This window comes from Prionailurus viverrinus, chromosome B1 (genome assembly GCF_022837055.1).
Source record: "Prionailurus viverrinus isolate Anna chromosome B1, UM_Priviv_1.0, whole genome shotgun sequence".
NCBI classification, from domain to species: domain Eukaryota; kingdom Metazoa; phylum Chordata; class Mammalia; order Carnivora; family Felidae; genus Prionailurus; species Prionailurus viverrinus.
In genome coordinates this window covers 130,068,636-130,090,985 of record NC_062564.1, presented here as the reverse complement: position 1 = coordinate 130,090,985, position 22,350 = coordinate 130,068,636, and the positions used below count along the sequence as shown (strand labels likewise).

At 36.7% G+C, this 22,350-nt stretch overlaps 1 protein-coding gene across 2 annotated transcripts in view; it reads left to right on the top strand.

Moving 5' to 3' along the window:
* CCSER1 (coiled-coil serine rich protein 1) overlaps nt 1-22,350 on the top strand; it is a 1,330,630-nt gene that overhangs the window by 1,264,372 nt on the left and 43,908 nt on the right. The window lies entirely within an intron of this gene.

Sequence of the window (22,350 nt, the reverse complement as noted above, 5' to 3'; positions counted from 1 at the left end):
CTCCTTAGATCTTCATATGGCTGCCTCTACTCATAATTTAGGTTTCAAGTAAAAAATTTCTTCCTTTGAGAGGATCTCTGACTACTCAACTAAATTAGCTTTTATCCCTTCATTTAGTCATTATCCACCTCCTTTATTTTCTTCATAGCCTTTGAATGTACAGGATGTATTTACTTATAAAATATTCTTTTTCCTGTTGCATAGTATGTCAACTCTATGAGGAGCAGTTTGTTCTTAATCATAGGTACATCAGCAAGGTCTAGAATGGTGCCTGAAATTCAGTAGGAGCTCAATAAATACTTTTTTTTTCTAAAACAATGAATAAGAAATGGGTTTTAAATTCTGGACACAGAATAAAAGTTATTATTTCTGCTGTTAATATTTTTTTCAGCTTGTTATATCTGTACACATCCACTTCTAAAATTCTCAAAAGGAGCAGTCTTATGAACATATAACTCTTACAGAGCTCTCTTCCATGGGGTGTACCATGAGTATAAGTTAACTGTATATTTAGTAAAATGTGTTTTTTGGGCCATATTTATGTCTAGTATTATAGTTGTACATCTAATTTTATCTGACATCATTAGTGTAGTTTTACTGTTTATTCAGGATTTGATATACCAGATCTCATATATGTGTGTGTATATGTGTGTGTGTGTGTGTGTGTATATATATATATATATATATATATATATATATGTATATATAAAACACTTACCTAGAAAGTAGGGTTAATGTTACTTATGCCACCTTTTTGAAGCTGTTTGTGCCACTGAAATTCAAAATTTTGGGTTCAACTCTTGCCTTTAGAATTTTTAAGACACTGAAAAGTTAAGATACTATTATTTTCTTGAGACATTTTCTCTGAAATACAGCATTTTTCACAATTTGGAATTCTTTTAAATTGGATTATTGTAATGCTGCCCTTAGAAATTCTTAAAGTGTAACTTATATAACATTTTTCCCCCTGTAGTCTGTATTAACCATCATTGTTTTCAGAGCATTCTACTTCAAGCTGTTCTTTGTGCCCTATATAGCATAAATGTTTATTTTTTTTTTCTGTGATCCACCTCTTGCAAAGAGAGCAGCTGTTGGCCTGTAAAAGAGTGCCAAATTTAAATTCTAAGCACCTGGAGGCAGGACAGGCCCTATTGAAGGTCCTCATTTCTAGAATTCTAGGCCTAAACTAGGCTAGAAAAGACCTAGTTAATGTTAAGGGTGCATGCGTCTTGCATCAAATTTATCCTTCTTGGATAGGATATTAACTATTTGCCCAGAAGCACAAATATAGTAACTGGAACTCTCAGTTAATTGCACTGCCTTTCATATAGATAGAGTCATGTGGAAAGGTTTGACTTAGAGGTCTCTGGAGAACAGGGTTCAGCACTATCCTGACATACTAAGTATGGGGACAGAACATATGCTGCTCTCTTTCTATAGCACACACAAAAAATATACAGTTCCCTGCAATTATAAGGGTTTGCTTATCATTGATGCAAGCAGGTGTTTCTTTTTCATTTGTGAGACTCTCTTCTCTGCTATTCAATTACATTTCAAACACCTGAGCAGTGCATAGATTTCTTGATAATAGAAATTAGGTCATAGTTTTGCCTATGTATAAAGCTAATACTGGTAGTAAACATCCTGATTATAGGCGCTATTGAATGCCCTTTATATAGGTTATTTAAGCTCTATGACACTTTAAGAAATGACGATTAGCCCTAATTGGTATGAAAATAGAATCTTGTGTACTTTAAGTAACTTATCCAAAGTTATATAGTAGAAAATAATCTACAGTCAAATTTTTAATCCAAGGGTGCCTAATGCCAAGTGTATGCTATTTCTATTATGCTACATTGTCTATTAATAAATGGTAACACATTTGACCTGAGCTAGTATACATAAATTACATAGTTTCTTATCTCCTAGTAGGAGTCCCAAATCCATCAATAGTTCTTGGAATGACAGGTTTCAATAAACCAAAAGATCTTATTTTACATAAAAGAATTACTTTTAATAGTTTTTTTTAAATATGGTCCTGATAAATTACCCATGTAATAATACAATTACCCATGTTTATATAATACATTTGAAAGCATGTTATAAAATCACAAAATAAAATGTATAGGTATATGCACAGTATGTAAGAATGCCTAACCCCCAAAAATGTTTTGGAGGAAAAATTTTGGTCCTGACTCTTAAAGTAAAATATAATTAAAATTGTATATAATAAGGATTTTCAGAGCACTATTTATTATAAAGTAACAAGGAGAGAGTTTCATGATGTCTATGACATTTAGTAGCTATCTATACTGTGTTCACAAGCCTTTTAAAATCTAATTTATAGACTTGAAAGTGATGCAATGTTTTTAGAAAATAAAAGTGCTGATCTAGAGCATATTTCCAATTAAATAATGTATTTTATTGTGCAATATGTATAGTTTGAGAATTGAAAATGTGCTGAGTTTAATCCAATCCACAAATCATTACTGTGCTTCCAAAAGATTCTTTATATTCAAATACAGAACATGTTAAGTATTCTGCTAAGAACTGAATACTAAAGAGGAAGTAATTTTGCTTCCACATAAAGATTATTTCAAACTTATTTCCTGTTATCCATATGCCTACTTTAAAGAAGGAAGAACTGACAATTATATGCCTGCCATTTACTCAAACATTGCAGTGCACATGTTTTCAATTATACTTTGCAGTGTAATCAGTTTATATGCTATGTCCTTTATGTCCTTTATTTTCTCTTCAGCTGCTTTGCACAAGTAGAAAACTGGAAACTACTCAGTCTAAGAAAATGGATTGAATATTATTTTACCATAAATCTACCCAGATTCCAAAGATGCTCTTAGCACGACAAAGCTATTTTACATAGTTTCATTGAGATCATGGACTGATTAGTAGTCAAAAAAATAAAAGCATTGAAGAATTAGATATTTTCTTCTCCCTTTTCTTTTCATACATGTAGTTAAAGAACAATTGCTGATTTTTATGTGATGATGGCATAAGGAGAATGAGAAAACTAAACAACAGAAATGATTCACTAAAGATATAACAGTTACGCTCTTGAATATATTTCTCAACTAAGAAGTAAAATTTCTTGTTCCTGAAATCTACATATCCCCCAATCAAAAATTCACTTCAGCAAAAACTGCATCTAAATTAGCATTTCAATACTGGCATATTTCCATTGTACTATTCAAATTTTAATTTCCCTCTTTATTTCAGGAGGGGAAGCATCAAATTATATGGGACTGACACTTTCTACAAAATTCATAGAGCTTAATGAAAATGTCGAGATAGAGTCAGACTAAACAGTTTACCCTGTTTTGTTTATTCCTAAAGAATGGTGATACTGGTTAAAAACCTTAAATGGATCCTTATTACCTACTGACTAAAGTTCTTATGAATATGGCGTTCATGTCCTCCTTTCTAATCTTATCAAGAGCCTTCCTTTACCTTACCCCTGTCTTTCCAATTCAATAAAAATTGTACATGTGGATACTTTATCTTCCCCAGATAGGCCTTGCACTCCCTTGTTGATTCAAGCCTTTGATAACAATGCTCCAAACCTTATGGAAATCCTCATTCCATTCTCTATTCCCTCCAATTTTGGTCACCACCAAGTCCTCCTGTAATACATCCATGACATTATTCAGATCTCACTTCTTGAACCTGTTGAAAGCAATATTGCCTGCCCTTGTATTTCATGACTTACATTATTATAGTTTTTGTTTTTAAAAAAAATTTTTAATGTTTATTTATTTTTGAGACAGAGAGGACAGAACATGAACAGGGGAGGGTCAGAGAGAGGGAGACACAGAATCTGAAACAGGCTCCAGGCTCTGAGCTCTCAGCACAGAGCCCGACATGGGGCTCGAAATCACGGACCGCGAGATCACGACCTGAGCTGAAGTCGGTCGCTTAACCGACTGAGCCACCCAGGCACCCCAATTATAGTTTTTGTTAATTCTCCTTATACTGTATTTTCAAACATAATTGCTTACCTTCTTTGCCTTAGTTATCTTTGTGGTCTTTCAGTCCTTAGAATGTTGTAGAATATTGTACTTATCAAAAATTACTGTTTTCATTTTTAATATTTTTCCTCAAAACTCTGGTGTTAGAAAAAACTTTGTCATTTTAAATAATTCTAATATCATAAATCAAGTAGACCACTCCTTTTTAAATAAGTGCCCAAATACTGAGCACCTGTGATTCTATGCTCACAACAGTTAATGTAACCCAAACGCCTGCCAATGGCGATATGTATAAATGGTGATATGTATAAAGACCTGCACTATTGACCTCCTTCTTGGTGTATTTTGCCAACTTTAGTGTATAAAGTCACCTTGTATTATCATCACTCTTTTTATATTCAAATTTTAAGGATAACTTCCTTGTCAAAATACCTAGAGACAGATAAATTTCCTAAATTATCTATTTGTATACCTATACGATACCTTTACTATAACATTCCTGACATAGCACACCAATGTATTTTGCTCATTAAATGTTGACAGAGTGTCTACTCTGAAACAGACATGAGGTAGGCAGTAAGAATATAACTACACAGGATAAGCATAGTTACTCTTCTAGTGGTTTCTGTGACCTGCTTGGATATAAAGAGTAGGCAGAAAATTATAATATAGTGAGATTACTGTTTTGTTTATTTATGGGCTGCCGGGAAAGCACTTAGGTGGACACTTATAACCAGGATTTGTGGTTATAGGGAAGGCTTCTTTGAAGAACTGATGTTTATACTGAAACTTGAAGGATAAGTAGAAGTTAACCAAATGAGGAGGGACCAAAATTCACTAGCAATGGAAACAAAGATAATAGAATATTCTGTGGTCTGGGAAATAAAAGATATCAGCATGATTATAATATAGAATGTAAAGATAGTAGAAATGACAGAGAAGCCATAAAGATGTTGAAGGGCACTAAAACCATTTAAGAAGTTTGAACTTTAATCTGAGATCAATGGGAGCCATTGGAATGACATCCAAAGGAATGGCATGATGACAATTATTTTCCAAAAATCACTTAGGTTGCAGTGTGGATAATGGAGAGGACAGGGGGCAAGGATGAGCCAGAAAGAAGTTAGTCCTTAATCATTTGTAGTTATCAGTAATCATGGTCTGAGCAGAGGAAGAGGCCAAGGAGATGCGAAGTGTTAGAATGTTTATATAAGTGAATACGTTTTGGATATGGAACGAGAAGTTAGTAACTCTCAGTAGTGTGACTTTTGCAACTGAGAAGATGATGTTGCCATCTAGTTGATAAAGCAAGAAATGCAGGAGTAGAGCAGTGACCTTTTGCTCCGGAGTAAAGTATAGCTAAAATAACCGTTATTCCAGACCCTTGAATCCTAGACCAGTGTAGAACCTCTATGCTGCAGATTACAAAGAAATTGTGTGAGAGTGTGCACTATTTACTGAACCCATTTTCATGGCAGGATGTTCCATGCAGGAATATTTTTATATTGTGCTTACAGTGATAGTTAACAATAAAATGACTTTGAAATGGCAAATACTTGTTATTAGAAATGGCATTGTCATTTTTATTTGGCTATTTCAAAAAGAAAATGTTTGCCCAGATGAATTTTCAGGAAATAAGGTTATCAAATTGAGTTTAACACACTCTACATAAAGAACTTTAGGAGTAGAGTAAGTTGTAAAACAGAAATGAGGTTTCAAAAATAAGCTTATTAAATTGCTTATATTCACGTCAATCTCAATATAAATAAGTGTAATAAGAAAACGCGATTTTGCTGTTTGGAGTGGAATCTACCAGCCAACTTTATTGGACACCTTCTTTAACACACTTTAAGAGATGTAAATGGAAGGAGGCAAGATGGCGGCTTAGGAGGACGCTGGGCTCAACGCACGTCCTGCTGATCACTTAGATTCCATCTACACCTGCCTAAATAACCCAGAAAACCGCCAGAGGATCAGCAGAACGGAGTCGCCGGAGCCAAATGCAGACGAGAGGCCCACGGAAGAGGGTAGGAAGGGCGGGGAGGCGGTGCGCGCTCCACGGACTGGCGGGAGGGAGCCGGGGCGGAGGGGCAGCTCGCCGGCCAAGCAGAGCCCCCGAGTCTGGCTTGCAAAAGCGGAGGGGCCTGACGGACTGTGTTCCCACAACAAGCGCGACTTAGCCTCTGGGAGGTCATAAGTCAGCAGCTCTGCTCGGAAAGCGGGAAGGCTGGAGGACAAAGGGAGGGAGAGCTGCTGAGCCCCCTGACAACAGAGCTCAGTTTGGTGGGGAACAAAGGCGCTCACCAGCGCCATCTCCCCTTCCCATCCCCCAGCCAAAATCCCAAAGAGAACCAGTTCCTGCCAGGGAACTTGCTCGCTTCGCGCAAACACCCAACTGTGCGCTTCTGCGGAGCCAAACCTCCGGCAGCGGATCTGACTCCCTCCCGCTGCCACAGGGCCCCTCCTGAAGTGGCTCACCTAAGGAGAAGCGATCTAAGCCTGCCCCTCCTCCCCCCGAGCACCTTGCCTACCCACCCCAGCTAATATGCCAGATCCCCAGCATCACAAGCCTGGCAGGGTGCAAGTAGCCCAGACGAGCCACACCACCCCACAGTGAATCCCACCCCTAGGAGAGGGGAAGAGAAGGCACACTCCAGTCTGATTGTGGCCCCAGCGGTGGGCTGGGGGCAGACATCAGGTCTGACTGCGGCCCCGCCCACCAACTCCAGTTATACACCACAGCACAGGGGAAGTGCCCTGCAGGTCCTCACCACGCCAGGGACTATCCAAAATGACCAAGCAGAAGAATTCCCCTCAGAAGAATCTCCAGGAAATAACAACCGCTAATGAGCTGATCAAAAAGGACTTAAATAACATAACAGTGAATTTAGAATAATAGTCATAAAATTAATCGCTGGGCTTGAAAACAGTATACAGGACAGCAGAGAATCTCTTGCTACAGAGATCAAGGGACTAAGGAACAGTCACGAGGAGCTGAAAAACGCTTTAAACGAAATGCATAACAAAATGGAAACCACCACAGCTCGGCTTGAAGAGGCAGAGGAGAGAATAGGTGAACTAGAAGATAAAGTTATGGAAAAAGAGGAAGCTGAGAAAAAGAGAGATAAAAAAATCCGGGAGTATGAGGGGAAAATTAGAGAACTAAGTGATACACTAAAAAGAAATAATATACGCATAATTGGTATCCCAGAGGAGGAAGAGAGAGGGAAAGGTGCTGAAGGGGTACTTGAAGAAATCATAGCTGAGAACTTCCCTGAACTGGGGAAGGAAAAAGGCATTGAAATCCAAGAGGCACAGAGAACTCCCTTCAGACGTAACTTGAATCGACCTTCTGCACGACATATCATAGTGAAACTGGCAAAATACAAGGATAAAGAGAAAATTCTGAAAGCAGCAAGGGGTAAACATGCCCTCACATATAAAGGGAGACCTATAAGACTCGTGACTGATCTCTCTTTTGAAACTTAGCAGGCCAGAAAGAATTGGCACGAGATTTTCAGGGTGCTAGACAGAAAAAATATGCAGCCGAGAATCCTTTATCCAGCAAGTCTGTCATTTAGAATAGAAGGAGAGATAAAGGTCTTCCCAAACAAACAAAAACTGAAGGAATTTGTCACCACTAAACCAGCCCTACAAGAGATCCTAAGGAGGACCCTGTGAGACAAAGTCCCAGAGACATCACTACAAGCATAAAACATACAGACATCACAATGACTCTAAACCCGTATCTTTCTATAATAACACTGAATGTAAGTGGATTAAATGCGCCAACCAAAAGACATAGGGTATCAGAATGGATAAAAAAAACAAGACCCATCTATTTGCTGTCTATAAGAGACTCATTTTAGACCTGAGGACACCTTTAGATTGAGAGTGAGGGGATGGAGAACTATTTATCATGCGACTGGAAGCCAAAAGAAAGCTGGAGTAGCCATACTTATATCAGACAAACTAGACTTTAAGTTAAAGGCTGTAACAAGAGATGAAGAAGGACATTATATAATAGTTACAGGGTCTATCCATCAGGAAGACCTAACAATTATAAATGTCTTTGCGCCGAATACGGGAGCCCCCAAATATATAAAACAATTACTCACAAACCTAAGCAAACTTATTGATAAGAATGTGGTAATTGCAGGGGACTTTAACACCCCACTTACAGAAATGGATAGATCATCTAGACACACGGTCAATAAAGAAACAAGGGCCCTGAATGAGACATTGGATCAGATGGACTTGACAGATATATTTAGAACTCTGCATCCCAGAGCAACAGAATATACTTTCTTCTCGAGTGCACATGGAACATTCTCCAAGATAGATCATATACTGGGTCACAAAACAGCCCTTCATAAGTATACAAGAATTGAAATTATACCATGCTTACTTTCAGACCACAATGCTATGAAACTTGAAATCAACCACAGAAAAAAGTCTGGAAAACCTCCAAAAGCATGGAGGTTAAAGAACACCCTACTAACGAATGAGTGGGTCAACCAGGCAATTAGAGAAGAAATTAAAAAATATATGGAAACAAACGAAAATGAAAATACAACAATCCAAATGCTTTGGGACGCAGCAAAGGCAGTCCTGAGAGGAAAATACATTGCAATCCAGGCCTATCTCAAGAAACAAGAAAAATCCCAAATACAAAATCTAACAGCACACCTAAAGGAACTAGAAGCAGAACAGCAAAGGCAGCCTAAACCCAGCAGAAGAAGAGAAATAATAAAGATCAGAGCAGAAATAAACAATATAGAATCTAAAAAAACTGTAGAGCAGATCAACGAAACCAAGAGTTGGTTTTTTGAAAAAATAAACAAAATTGACAAACCTCTAGCCAGGCTTCTCAAAAAGAAAAGGGAGATGACCCAAATAGATAAAATCATGAATGAAAATGGAATGATTACAACCAATCCCTCAGAGATACAAACAATTATCAGGGAATACTATGAAAAATTATATGCCAACAAATTGGACAACCTGGAAGAAATGGACAAATTCCTGAACACCCACACTCTTCCAAAACGCAATCAGGAGGAAATAGAAAGCTTGAACAGACCCATAACCAGCGAAGAAATTGAATCGGTTATCAAAAATCTCCCAACAAATAAGAGTCCAGGACCAGATGGCTTCCCAGGGGAGTTCTACCAGACGTTTAAAGCAGAGATAATACCTATCCTTCTCAAGCTATTCCAAGAAATAGAAAGGGAAGGAAAACTTCCAGACTCATTCTATGAAGCCAGTATTACTTTGATTCCTAAACCAGACAGAGACCCAGTAAAAAAAGAGAACTACAGGCCAATATCCCTGATGAATATGGATGCAAAAATTCTCAATAAGATACTAGCAAATCGAATTCAACAGCATATAAAAAGAATTATTCACCATGATCAAGTGGGATTCATTCCTGGGATGCAGGGCTGGTTCAACATTCGCAAATCAATCAACGTGATACATCACATTAACAAAAAAAAAGAGAAGAACCATATGATCCTGTCAATCGATGCAGAAAAGGCCTTTGACAAAATCCAGCACCCTTTCTTAATAAAAACCCTTGAGAAAGTCTGGATAGAAGGAACATACTTAAAGATCATAAAAGCCATTTATGAAAAGCCCACAGCTAACATCATCCTCAACGGGGAAAAACTGAGAGCTTTTTCCCTGAGATCAGGAACACGACAAGGATGCCCACTCTCACCGCTGCTGTTTAACATAGTGCTGGAAGTTCTAGCATCAGCAATCAGACAACAAAAGGAAATCAAAGGCATCAAAATTGGCAAAGATGAAGTCAAGCTTTCGCTTTTTGCAGATGACATGATATTATACATGGAAAATCCGATAGACTCCACCAAAAGTCTGCTAGAACTGATACAGGAATTCAGCAAAGTTGCAGGATACAAAATCAATGTACAGAAATCAGTTGCATTCTTATACACTAACAATGAAGCAACAGAAAGACAAATAAAGAAACTGATCCCATTCACAATTGCACCAAGAAGCATAAAATACCTAGGAATAAATCTAACCAAAGATGTAAAGGATCTGTATGCTGAAAACTATAGAAAGCTTATGAAGGAAATTGAAGAAGATTTAAAGAAATGGAAAGACATTCCCTGCTCATGGATTGGAAGAATAAATATTGTCAAAATGTCAATACTACCCAAAGCTATCTACACATTCAATGCAATCCCAATCAAAATTGCACCAGCATTCTTCTCGAAACTAGAACAAGCAATCCTAAAATTCATATGGAACCACAAAAGGCCCCGAATAGCCAAAGGAATTTTGAAGAAGAAGACCAAAGCAGGAGGCATCACAATCCCAGACTTTAGCCTCTACTACAAAGCTGTCATCATCAAGACAGCATGGTATTGGCACCAGAACAGACACATAGACCAATGGAATAGAATAGAAACCCCAGAACTAGACCCACAACCGTATGGCCAACTCATCTTTGACAAAGCAGGAAAGAACATCCAATGGAAAAAAGCCTCTTTAACAAATGGTGCTGGGAGAACTGGACAGCAACATGCAGAAGGTTGAAACTAGACCACTTTCTCACACCATTCACAAACATAAACTCAAAATGGATAAAGGACCTAAATGTGAAACAGGAAACCATCAAAACCTTAGAGGAGAAAGCAGGAAAAGACCTCTCTGACCTCAGCCGTAGCAATCTCTTACTCGACACATCCCCAAAGGCAAGGGAATTAAAAGCAAAAGTGAATTACTGGGACCTTATGAAGATAAAAAGCTTCTGCACAGCAAAGAAAACAACCAACAAAACTAAAAGGCAACCAACGGAATGGGAAAAGATATTCGCAAATGACATATCGGACAAAGGGCTAGTAACCAAAATCTATAAAGAGCTCATGAAACTCCACACCCGAAAAACAAATAACCCAGTGAAGAAATGGGCAGAAAACATGAATAGACACTTCTCTAAAGAAGACATCCGGATGGCCAACAGGCACATGAAAAGATGTTCAGCGTCGTTCCTTATCAGGGAAATACAAATCAAAACCACACTCAGGTATCACCTCACGCCAGTCAGAGTGGCCAAAATGAACAAATCAGGAGACTATAGATGCTGGAGAGGATGTGGAGAAACGGGAACCCTCTTGCACTGTTGGTGGGAATGCAAACTGGTGCAGCCACTCTGGAAAGCAGTGTGGAGGTTCCTCAGAAAATTAAAAATAGACCTACCCTATGACCCAGCAATAGCACTGCTAGGAATTTATCCAAGGGATACAGGAGTACTGATGCATAGGGCCACTTGTACCCCAATGTTCATAGCAGCACTCTCAACAATAGCCAAATTATGGAAAGAGCCTAAATGTCCATCAACTGATGAATGGATAAAGAAATTGTGGTTTATATACACAATGGAATATTACGTGGCAAGGAGAAAAAAATGAAATATGGCCTTTTGTAGCAACGTGGATGGAACTGGAGAGTGTGATGCTAAGTGAAATAAGCCATACAGAGAAAGACAGATACCATATGATTTCACTCTTATGTGGATCCTGAGAAACTTATCAGGAACCCATGGGGGAGGGGAAGGAAAAAAAAAAAAGAGGTTAGAATGAGAGAGAGCCAAAGCATAAGAGACTGTTAAAAACTGAGTACAAACTGAGGGTTGATGGGGGGTGGGAGGGAGGAGAGGGTGGGTGATGGGTATTGAGGAGGGCACCTTTTGGGATGAGCACTGGGTGTTGTATGGAAACCAATTTGTCAATAAATTTCATTAAAAAAAATGTGTTCTTTGAAAAAAAAAAGATGTAAATGATCTATGGAAATCTAATATTTACCCCAGGCCTTCATACCTTTTAGAATATATGATTATCTATCAAGACTAAACATTTGCATATTTGGTTGTATGAGTTAGCTCTAGGTTCAGTCAGCTTATCACTATGTCAGTGGCAAGGCTCTAGTTACTGTGTTTCTGCGAAGTTACAAGGTAAATCTTGGGGGGCACAGAGAAAGATTATTCAAATGTATTATATATTATATATATATAGAGAGAGATTATATAAATTATATATATAAATTGAATTATATATATAATTATATAAATTTTATATATATATATATGTATAATTTGAGAATACCCAATAAAAGGAGAGAAAGGATCTAGGAGACACTAGGAAAACTGCCAAGAAGTCTAAATCACACTAAAATTACTGTTCAAAGAGACTTTCTCTGGGTTCAATAACTGTCAATTAGGCAAAGAAAAAAAATGCTTCAAAAGTCACAATTCGAGCATACTATATTTTATTATCAGGAGGAATAAAATTAATTCCAATGAATAATATAGATTGAGATTATCTAATTGAATTAAGCATCAAAAAACATACTGTATCTAGCCATGTTTAAGAACCTTCTAAGGGTCCTAGAGCATGCATCTGGAATGTATTCTGATCTAACATTTCTTTAAGTGATCCTTAAGAATATCTGAATGCTGCATTTCATTCAAAATGCTGAAAGAATCCCCAAGCAATTGAGTCAGGAAATTTTGCTGCCTTCCACCTTAGGAATATATTGCTCCCAATCACTATGCCATAAAAATAAAATTTTAAATGAATTAAGCAATGATTAGTATTTTACCTTTTACTGTATGCATTCATTTTACCCTTTGGTAGACACATGCATTTGTCTAAGGTGAAATTCTGTGTTAGAAATTGTGAATGGTTCTAATTTTTAAAAAAGTTTACTTTGAGAGAGAGAGAGAGCATGCAAACAGGGGAGGAGCAGAGAGAGAGGGAGAGAAAGAGAATCCCATGCAGACTCCACACTATCAGCGCAGGGCCTGATGAAGGGATTAAAGTCACAAATGGTGAGATCATGACCTGAGCAGAGATGAAAAGTCTGCTGCTGAACCAGCTGAACCACCCAGGCACCCCTGGATGGTTCTAATTTAAAAACAAAATAAAACAAAACAAAACCTATTGAATATTATGCATTAATGTTTAAAATGTCATTGATAGTAACAGCTGAAAGTTGAACAGGTTTGATAAACCCCCTTTAAAAGATTAAGCTTTCTCAACTATGATGCAAATCAATTCTGTGTGCAGCACTCACCTGGAATGCTCTACGTTACCCCCGGCAAACATGGGAGCATAGGGAACTAATGTGCAAAAACAGCTCATGCTGCTCTGCTGTTTCAGGAGTAATCAAGTTCCTGGGGCTTGATCCTGGATTCAGATGTCTTCTGCCAGCACCGTGAAACTATGGCAGGCCAACATGTCAGCAGAGTAAAATCTCAAATCCTTCATAGTTCTTGACACGTGTTGTTATTTTCAAGATGATTTTTGAAAAAAAAAACTATTAAGTATAATAAATACTCAAAAAATATTTAACAAATACATCAGAGTTTTGGTAACTGTTAAAAATGTGGAATCTAGGTCCCAATACAGCGGACTTAATGATTTAAATTTTTTGAAGGTGAAAGTATTTCATTTTAACTAGTATCCTAGGTGATTCTTAGATGCCACAGAAGTTTGAAAACCACTGGTATCAGGATAGATGACTAGACTGCTTCTTAGGTTGTCAGATAAACAAAATTTTTTCATCAGTCAATTCAGTCATATTATAGTTTTTGTTTTATGAGGAACGCTGTATCCTGATAGTTAAAATGTGTTTATTCTAGAATATCATTTTCCACTTTTGGAGTACTTATTACTTCTTTACATTCTCTGCAAAACACGATTCTTACACCTCTATCCCACCCTCTTACTGTATTAACAAAATTGATAATTCTGCAGCTGGCAGTAATTATGTAGGTTAATCAAAACATGAAGATAAGATGAAGATAAGTGTGTCTATTTTGTTATGTGCTTGAATGCTTATGAATTATATACATATGTATAACCACTGGTGATAAAAGTATGTATGTATACCTATCCATCCATATCTGTATCTATTTATACGATTTGAGTAATATACATTAGACAAATCATTAAATGCTTATTTAAAATCTGGGCTATAAACATGTATCTAAAATGTTTCCTGCAGCCTGGTTACCCATTTTGATACACATTTTCTTCATTACAGTGTTCTTTTGTGATCTTTCTTCTGAGTACATAGAGGATGTATACCTCTCTACTAGTAGTCTGGAAAAAAATATATATATTTGTATATATCACACACACATACATACACACATATACATACGCACTTATATACATATATATACACACATATATGTTTATTTATATATTTACATATAAATATATAAAATGATCCTGTCCCTTAGGTAGCTCATGATATAAAATGGTAACTATAGCATGAAAACATAAGCAAAAGGCAAAATTTAACTGCAACATTACAAATAAATGTTAACTGAAAAAAAAAGAGGCCTATTTCCATGGAAAATGGTTTCACAAAGAATCTGTTAAAGTAGACCAGATTAGTTTGTAAAAAGAAGGGATTAGTAAGCCATGCTAGGCAAAAGGACTAATAAATCCATTAAGAAAAGTGAAACAAACAATCTCCATTTTCCTAAACTCTCAATAGTTTTGCTAAATAGTAAAGCAGCTGAAATACCTTTTCTTCAATCGTGAATAGCACAAGCGCAACCGGTGAAGAAATGTACCATGTTGGGCTTAACTATGAGAAGTGAATATCATGGTCATGAAAAGATGAATTTCAAAAGTTGTTTCTTTGGGGATGCCTGGGTGGTTCAATCGGTAGTGTTTGACTCTTGATTTCAGCTCAGGTCATGATCTCATGGTTTGTGAGTTTGAGCCCTGCATTAGGCTCTGTGCTGATAGTGTGGAGTCTGCATGGGATTCTCCCTCCCTCCCTCCCCCCCTCCCCCCCCCCCCCGCTTGTGCAGGTGTGTGTACTCTTTATATCTTTCAAAAAATAAATGAATAAACTTTTAAAAATCTGTTTTTACTTTTCCATTGTAAATTAGAACACAATATAAATTGAATCTTAACACATAATAAAGGGGAGGAAAAAAGTTCTTAACAATTTTCATTTTAATAGAGAAACAACACTTTCCCTCAGCTTCAGAGAGAATAGTGTGATGACTTCCAAGCTTCATATTGACATAGTGATGAGAGATAGAAGTAATAACTTTGACCAAATTTTCTGGATATATTTGCACATTAGGAATAATAGAAAAATACAGGAAGACAGGTAACAGCTTGAGGACAGCAGTGATTTACTGTGAGTTCCTGAAGACCAAGGTGAAGAAAAATACAATGATTTCCTTTATAATCATATATATTTAATCATTTATATTTTTGACACAGTAATACTTTATTAGTGGGGTTTCTGGTTGGCTCAGTTGGTTAGGTGTCTGATTCTTAATATTGGTTCAGGTCATCCTCCCACCATTCATGGGCTTGAGCCCCACATTAGGCACTGCAGTGACAGAGTGGAACCTGCTTTGGATTCTCTCCCTCTCTCTCTGCCGCTCTGCCACTCATGTGCATTCTCACTCTCTCAAAAAAAAAACTTAAAAACACTTTATTAGTTATGTAACCTATCTATGAAAATTGTATTGTGATGAAATATTAAATATCCTTATTGTCGTAAACATCATGTTCCTCTTTACTCTGCTGATATATACAGTAACCATCCTCCTAATATTTACTTTGTGCCAAGCATTTTGTTAAGGACATTACATATAACCTCTCGTTTGATTCTGTAATCTCCTCTAAGAGTAAGATATTTCATTTTACCCCTTTATGTTTGTGGAGATGAGCCTATGGAAAGTCTGCTGAGTGTGGCAAGAGATGTTATAGCTGACAGAATTGACCTGTAATTTAGATAGTCATATTGTAAAAATCCATAATTAGTCTCAAGTGTCTTGCATCAATTATTTGTTCTTGGTGAATAGACAGGCACAGAGCCTGAATCTTCAATAACAATGAAGTAAAGAAACATAAGAGCATTCATATGACAATGGCTAAGCCAAGATTCTAGTGCCTCATCCAAGGGCCTTGGAGATGGGGAAGGCTGTACCTCTGGTTGACTCTATTGTTTCTCACTTTGAACTTTGTCTCTTTGACAATTGAACTTCATATCCTTATCATCCTTGTCATTATAGATGCTTTAATTTTTTGTTTGTACACATATTTCATCAATCATACCATCATCCTTTTATGACAACCATGCATTCCCATTTTACAAACAAGAAAAACAAAGTTCAAAGATGTTAAAGAATATAGCAATATCATACACCCTTTAAGTGACTAAGATAGGATACAGTGTAGGTACTATAGACGTCAGAGAAAGATTCTTAATTAGCATGCTTTATCACATAATTTTTTTTGTTAGACAAAGAGAAACTTTCCACAGGTAAAGACTTCACTGACAGACCTCCTAGATAACTGTGTGAAAGTGAATGGGGAGTTGTTAAACACACCTACCCACCTAATTATATTGCAGTTAATTAATAAATACAGAACAAAAAGAAACTTAGAGCAACATCAAGTCCTTCTAATTTGTTTCTTTTCAATCAATGTGATCTCTGGTGATATGAGATAAGCAAGCAATGGTTGCTGGCTGTTTCCCATAGCAGTGTTTTACTTTCTATGCACGGTTTCCTTTTTCTGTATATTTGGCGTAGCAAAGGTGTAGCAAAAATTTTGCCAAAGGGCATTAGTTGATCAATAGGAGCAGATTCAGGTTGTTGGGAAAAACCTGTAGTGATGCTTCAGGTGCAGCCCAAAATCGATAAAGAAAAGTACTTCTTAACACAGTGAAATAAAGAGCAATTACTTACTCTACCTAAATGACATCCTTTGTTGGATCATTGTCTATGCTGGAAGCTGATAGGTACCAAACTAAGGGGTTGTGAGATGAGCAGTTGACATGGTTAGGAATGGAGTATACCAAAGAAATGATTTAACCTCAATTTGTAAATTAGATCTGCAGTTATATAAACTGACAGAGGCAGGAGCATGTTTCTTGAGTTCTTGAGTAATTTCAAGAAAATATTAGAGAGAATTGCAGTTTTAATTTATGGCAAGTCTTCTCAACCCTGGCACTATTGATAATTTAGATAGTTCTTTTTTTTTGAGGGACTGACCTCTATTTGACACACACTAATAGTTGCACTCCCATACACATATTGTGAACATACGATATTCCCCTTGAGAGGCAAAATTGTCCTAGTTAAGAACTATTGACTTACCAATCAAAAATTTGTTTTACCTGACTCAACATGTTTATGCATTATTTCTTCCCTGATATGATCCTTATATAGAGAGAAATAAAAGTTCTAATGTGCATGCACCTAGAGTAAAATAAGTTTTGCCATGAATGACATCTAATTTGGGAATAAGTCTCAAAATATTTGGGATTCCTCTCTACTTTGTTATTTTTTCAGTAGACATGTTAGTTTCATTTTATTATTACATAGCAGTAATTGGTAGTCTTGTTCTTTTCAGAAAATATTATAACATGGAGGCAAAAAGATGTTTGTGCAGGAACCTCTGTCTGTACGGGAAAGGAGAAATATTACTAGATCTCTGGTACCACTATAGGCATTCCGATCTTGAATGAATTGTTAGTTGAGATTCTGCATGTCTAAGCCTCTGTATGAACAATTCCTGAAGAGTTCGTATAATATAGGGTTTATACATGACCAATTTGTTTTCCTGGATGAAATCATACTTGAAGGAGAGTCTTGTACAGCTATTCACCTCTTACTTTAGCTACCTGCATTTTGGAACTTACCACTGCACTAATTTTTAACGATATAAAACTCAAGGTCTTGTGGGTTTTTTTTTTTACAATATGCAGTATGTAGTTTTATTTATGGTTGCATTCTATGACAATGCTACTTCCCTAATTTAAGAATCCAAGTTTTAACTATAATAGCTAGTGGTCATTATATATATAACACCTACTGAAATTATTTACCTTAGGGAAATATTTCACTCAAAGTATACTACAAAGATCACTTGTCTCAGAATCATATAAAATGCAATGCATGTTATAATTGAAGAATTCTGAGCCAACCTCAGAACAACTGCATCTATGCTGCATGTGTCCCACAAACAATTATTTTAACTTGTCACAAGGTAATTTTTATGCACAAAAAATCAGAACAAACGACTTTGGGCTTCATAAAGACAGAAAAATGAATGCTTGAGAGTGACTTCTTCCATACCATATAACATAGTAGAGTTAACTTAAGCCTAAACTACATATAGAAGCCATGACCAAAAAGTATGGTTGTAATCACTAATAAATTTCTGATCTTACTGAGGAATTTGGAAATATTTACAGGCAATTATAGCTTTTACACTGGGATTTCTTTTCTTTTTGCATTATTTGCATTCTGCAGACTTTTTTTGTTAATGTGTTTCATCTTCTTTACCCCATGTCTGATATTATCCTACTTTTATTTTATTCTTATCCTACTTTATCATCATAAATGCCTATTTTATATAACTTTAAATACATCTTAATATGAAAATAAGATTCGTTTCCTTCAAAACGCTATACAAATGCTTGATCCTAATAATGTGTTATCTAGAAGTGGTTTCACTGCCTTTGAATGGAACTATTTCTATATGTGAACCATTTTGTCCAGCTGTATAAACTGTATTTACTTCCCTGTGGTTCTGCATGAATTATATCTGAGCTCCCTTCATGGAAGAGATGTTTTCTTCCACTTTTGGGTAGATCAACACATTATGTGATTGGACTTAAAATCGGGTATACTTGAGTTAAAATATGGACACCATGAAAAATACCTTTGAACATTTTCCTTATTGGCACTAATTTTTTGGATAAGTAGAACTTACTGTTTAATCACATCATGTCTATTAATATATTCTATAGTATTATTTCTGTGCTGCAGTTATTTGGGACATCTGTCAGTCTATTTTATGTGAGAACACAATGAGATTTTGCATAGAATCCTTTGGCTTTTGAAAAGAAAAGAGCCAACAATGACTAATGAGATAATTCCAATGATTTGCTCTTAAATGCCTTAAGTATAGGGGTTTTGCTATTTCACAATTTCTTGACTTCTTCTGGGTGACACTAAGTAGTACAAAAATTATATGGGTTTCTGTATAAGAACTATACTTTCAAAAATGTATTATTGTGATTGACCAGTTATCTCTTGTGAAACAAAGATGCAGAAGGAATGCTGCAAATTCATGCAGATCTTCAGCTCTCAGGTATGAACTCTGAAACGACATGACCTGGGACAGATGAGAGAAAGAGAAAGAATCTAAGTAGAATGTTTTGCAACATTCTGGATACTAGAATGCTGCAGAACTTAGTTTATTCATGGAATGTTCACAGCATGCTTTGTTATCAGTGCCATAACGTTTAAATTTTTTTAAATCTTTTTTTTTTGAGAGAGAGAGACAGAGTACGAGTGGGAGAGGAACAGAGAGAGAGGAGGACACAGACTCTGAAGCAGGCTCCAGAGCTAACAGCTCAGAGCCTGACGCAGGGCTCGAACTCATGAACCATGAGATCATGATTTGAGATGAAGTCGGACGCTTAACTGACTGAGCCACCCAGACCCCCCAGTGCCATAATATTTTTAAATTGTCTGAGCTATTGTGTAGCAAAATGAAATCACTGCAAAACAGCAATACCGGGAAAGCTAATGACCTCCTTATCTACTCTCCACTCAATAAATACAAACTCAGCAAATATACACCAAATGCCATAATCACATTTCCCATGATTCCCTTTCATCTATAGAATTCCATTTGAGGGGCTTAAGATGTAATTCTCTACCACTCGTGTCAATGCCCAGTCAGTTGATTCTCAGTTTTCAGAGAAAAAAAAAATTTTCAAGAGAAAAAAATGGCGGGTTCTTTGAACACTATCTCAGGCATCATGTCAGACTCACCTAGATGGGTACAGGAAACTTACCCTAAGTTAGTATAAATATTTTTTGAAGGAGTTTATTTCATATTGACAAACCCCTGAGCAACACAACCCAGTCAAAAACACCCTAATGCTTCACAGTACATTACTTTTCTGTCAATAAACTTTCCTAGATATAGATATCGTATAGAAAATTATAAACACACAATATTTACTTCAAAGTGTTTTGTTATTTGCTCATATTACAGGAGAAAATCAGCAATAGTTAGGTTTTTACATGAATTTTGCAAATAAAATATGACCTTTGGTCCTAAAATATGTAGGTTATAAATTCAACATGTATAACTCCTTTTTACCATGTAGAATTGAAATTTGTGTCCATTTATATTCCTTCATCTGTCCCTTAACTTTGTGTATAAACACCAATCAAGTTAGTTACAAGTCTTGTTTCAGATTTTGCAGGTTTTTTTGGAGCTTTAAATGTTATTCTCGCCTATTATGGGAGACCTTTGAATTTCTGGTGATAAATAACTTTTTTTTTTCAATATATGAAGTTTATTGTCAAATTGGTTTCCATACAACACCCAGTGCTCATCCCAAAAGGTGCCCTCCTCAATACCCATCACCCACCCTCCCCTCAGTTTGTTCTCAGAGTCTCTTATGAGTCTTTAAGAGTCTCCCACCCCCCCATCAACCCTCAGTTCTCAGTTTTTAAGAGTCTCTTATGCTTTGGCTCTCTTCCACTCTAACCTCTTTTTTTTTTCCTTCCCCTCCCCCATGGGTTTCTGTTAAGTTTCTCAGGATCCACATAAGAGTGAAAACATATGGTATCTGTCTTTCTCTGTATGGCTTATTTCACTTAGCATCACACTCTCCAGTTCCATCCATGTTGCTACAAAGGGCCATATTTCATTCCTTCTCATTGCCACGTAGTACTCCATTGTGTATATAAACCACAATTTCTTTATCCATTCCTCAGTTGATGGACATTTAGGCTCTTTCCATAATTTGGCTATTGTTGAGAGCGCTTCTATACATTGGGGTACACGTGCCCCTGTGCATCAGTACTACTGTGTCCCTTAGGTAAATTCCTAGCAGTGCTATTGCTGGGTCATAGGGTAGGTCTATTTTCAATTTTTTGAGGAACCTCCACACTGCTTTCCAGAGTGGCTGCACCAATTTGCATTCCCACCAACAGTGCAAGAGGGTTCCCGTTTCTCCACATCTTCTCCAGCATCTATAGTCTCCTGATTTGTTCATTTTGGCCACTCTGACTGGCGTGAGGTGATATCTGAGTGTGGTTTTGATTTGTATTTCCCTGATGAGGAGCGACGTTGAGCATCTTTTCATGTGCCTGTTGGCCATCTGGATGTCTTCTTTAGAGAAGTGTCTATTCATATTTTCTGCCCATTTCTTCACTGGGTTATTTGTTTTTTGGGTGTGGAGTTTGGTTAGCTCTTTATAGATTTTGGATACTAGCCTTTGTCTGGTATGTCATTTGCAAATATCTTTTCCCATTCCGTTGGTTACCTTTTAGTTTTGTTGGTTGTTTCCTTTGCTGTGCAGAAGCTTTTTATCTTCATGATGTCCCAGTAATTCCTTTTTGCTTTTAATTCCCTTGCCTTTGGGGATGTGTCGAGTAAGAAATTGCTACGACTGAGGTCAGAGAGGCCTTTTCCTGCTTTCTCCTCTAGGGTTCTGATGGTGTCCTGTCTCACATTCAGGTACTTTATCCATTTTGAGTTTATGTTTGTGAATGGTGTGAGAAAGTGGTCTAGTTTCAATCTTCTGCATGTTGCTGTCCAGTTCTCCCAGCACCATTTGTTAAAGAGACTGCCTTTTTTCCATTGGATGTTCTTTCCTGCTTTGTCAAAGATGAGTTGGCCATACGTTTGTGGGTCTAGTTCTGGGGTTTCTATTCTATTCCATTGGTCTATGTGTCTGTTTTTGTGCCAATACCATGCTGTCTTGATGATGACAGCTTTGTAGTAGAGGCTAAAGTCTGGGATTGTGATGCCTCCTGCTTTGGTCTTCTTCAAAATTCCTTTGGCTATTCGGGGCCTTTTGTGGTTCCATATGAATTTTAGGATTGCTTGTTCTAGTTTCGAGAAGAATGCTGGTGCAATTTTGATTGGGATTGCACTGAATGTGTAGATAGCTTTGAGTAGTATTGACATTTTGACAATATTTATTCTTCCAATCCATGAGCAGGGAATGTTTTTCCATTTCTTTTTATCTTCTTCAATTACCTTCATAAGCTTTCTATAGTTTTCAGCATACGGATCTTTTACATCTTTGGTTAGATTTATTCCTAGGTATTTTATGCTTCTTGGTACAATTATGAATGGGATCAGTTTCTTTGTCTTTCTATTGCTTCATTATTAGTGTATAAGAATGCAACTGATTTCTGTACATTGATTTTGTATCCTGCAACTTTGCTAAATTCATGTGTCAGTTCTAGCAGACTTCTGATGGAGTCTATCAGATTGTCTATGTATAATATCATGTCATCTGCAAAAAG